This window comes from Limulus polyphemus, unplaced genomic scaffold, assembly GCF_000517525.1.
Source record: "Limulus polyphemus unplaced genomic scaffold, Limulus_polyphemus-2.1.2 Scaffold3416, whole genome shotgun sequence".
Taxonomy (NCBI): Eukaryota; Metazoa; Arthropoda; class Merostomata; order Xiphosura; family Limulidae; genus Limulus; species Limulus polyphemus.
This window is the reverse complement of record NW_013669026.1, coordinates 21,855-24,397: the sequence shown is the minus strand read 5'-3', so window position 1 is coordinate 24,397 and position 2,543 is coordinate 21,855. Positions and strand designations below refer to the sequence as shown.

The window sequence follows — 2,543 nt, the reverse complement described above, 5'->3', positions numbered from 1 at the left end:
ACTATAACGATAATTAAACAAATAAAACAATAAACAGAAATCATGGGCAAACTACAGCAAGAAAACACAACGAAAAAAAACCAGAAAAATCAGTAATACGAACATATTAAAAAATGTATAATTTAAATGAAGACCGCATGTTGTTCAGAGTTTGAGAGTGCTGCTTGATGTGGAGGGTTTCTTCGATCAATAATTCCAGGTCAGTGTTAGACTTGCAGAGGATAGAGAAATTTTATAATATAGGTTGATGTCCTGTTTCTTCACTGTATTGGCGTATAGAGGAAACACAGGGGTTATTCAATTTTTTTTGCGTTTTAATGGAAATTCCCATATGTTCATAGGCTCTGACTTTTAAATGGCGTTTGGTTTTGCCAATGTAGGAGGCCTTACAGTCTCCACACGTGTAAAGATAGACAAGCCAAGAACAATATGGAATGGGGAGGAGATCTTTAGTAGGGAAGAAATTTTTTATGCGTGATGTGAATTTAAAAACTAATCTTAAATCTATTTGAGGATAGTAACGACCAAGTATGAGTTTAAGTTGATTTTTTAAATTTGAGCTTTGTTCGCCAGTATAAGGAAGACACGAATATATAGTAAATTTAGGTACAGTTGGTATCTTAATTGGATTTGTGAGTTTCTTTGTTAGCAAGGTGTTGGTAATGTTTTCTAATAAGTGTTGTGGGTAGCAGTTATGTTTCAGGATGTCATGTAAGAAAGAAATTTCAGAGTGTAGATTAATATATGTGGAGCACAGGTTGTAAGCTCTGTTTAGTAAGCATGTAACAAGGTTTCGTTTATACGTAAACGGGATAAAGCTATCAAAGTGTGTAAGGAGACCAGTGGAGGTATTTTTTTCGGTAAATTGATGTGGAAAATCCATTAGCATTACGGTTAATGAGCATGTCTAAAAAAGGTAAATTATTATTATTTTCAACGTCACATGTAAATTTAATGGCAGGATGTTGTGAGTTAAGGTATTCTAAAAATTTTGACCATTGATCACTGTTATTAAAAAGAATAAAAGTATCATCCACATACCTTCTGTACTGAACAGGCCTAAAGTTAACTGGACAGGTGTCAAGTCATTTCTGTTCGTAATGAAAGAGAAATGCATTGACTAAAGTTGGACCTAGTGGGGAGCCCATCGCAACGCCATCTATTTGTTCATGTAATGTGTTGTTGAATAGGAAATGTGAATTTTTAGTGGTAAGATCCAGCATGGTCTTAATTTGATTTTCAGAACTGACACTGAACTGACTTAATTACTGAATAGTTATATTTGTATTATACCCCTGTAAACATTTAAATTAAAACACTGTATATATAGCATTACAACCAAATATTTTTTGGAAATGAAAAATCAATAAATTTAACTTAAAATAATTTGTTTTATTGTTAACCTTGATGAAAGGTCTTATTAATAACTCTAATGCTTCATTTGTATTTGAACTTTTTTCAAGTACTAGATTGGTTGGGTGGTGTTGTAACGTGTTCTATAGTTAGATTTCTTTCGTTTTGATAATTTGGTTAAAAATAATGTCAAATCCGGTCAAGGTAACGATAACGAATTAATTTACTTCTTTAATTAACGTTTGCTACAGGCTAGCCACGCTTAACTGCAGGCTGACCTTTAAATACAACAGAAATTTCGAGACTATACTGATAAACCTCACTTCTAACATTAAATAACAGTACCAACACTGAACTGACAAACTCACTGAACATCCATTAAATCAATGCTTAGGTTACTAAATTCTTGGCACTTAACTAACCCAATTAGTCAATGATTACCCAGATTTATAAGGTATTCTTATTTCTACGTAGTCCAAAAAGCTTTTTGACTTTTAACCTTCATGAACTTTTATATATTGAAGTCATCATAATGTTGAATTCCATCTAGCAAATATCTAAATTATAACACACACACATATATATGAATATAGCTTACATTACTGCTCCCTTTCTGAATTGTTAAGTACCTTGAACAATCCTAATATAGAAGTAAAAAACTACACTACACTGTCTATTTACCAAGTTGTACTGGCGGTTTTCTCTTTTGAGAGCCCGCGTCTCTTATTGTCACGGGCTGTCCAGTTGTTGGAGGAATTTTTCCTAGGTAGGTGGCTGAGTGAATCTTACTAGCAGCTCTGTCTTTGTTGATCCTAGTGAAGTGGTCTCGACAGGAAATCTGGGTTTTTCTGGAGGTAAATTCTTCTGTGCAGTTAGACATTCTCTCATCAACATACTTAATTCCAAAGATAATCATTGTAGGTGATCTTTGACTTGATAAAATCTAGTCTTAACAGCATCAACATCAAAGCGACTTTTCATTTTATCACAAGAATACTTAAGCCTTTTCTGTGTGAAGTAGCGTATGGCATCTTTATTCTTCAGATCCACGAGGGTTCTTCCAACCTTGAATCCATCAGGACATGTTGGGACTGTTTGGTTCCTCTAGATGTAAATTCATTGCCAGCTACTCTTAGCATAAGTATCACACTTTCTGATGGCAAAATGACCACTGTCCCTGTTATCACTGG

At 33.9% G+C, this 2,543-nt stretch overlaps 1 protein-coding gene across 1 annotated transcript in view; it reads right to left on the bottom strand.

Moving 5' to 3' along the window:
* LOC106469309 (gastrula zinc finger protein XlCGF57.1-like) overlaps nt 1–1,126 on the bottom strand; it is a 74,099-nt gene extending 72,973 nt beyond the window's left edge. Inside the window, exon 1 of the mRNA XM_022397791.1 lies at nt 1,042–1,126. The gene's annotated coding sequence lies outside the window, so the exon portion shown is untranslated. The remainder of the gene's footprint in view (nt 1–1,041) is intronic.
* Between the last annotated feature and the right edge of the window lie 1,417 nt (nt 1,127–2,543).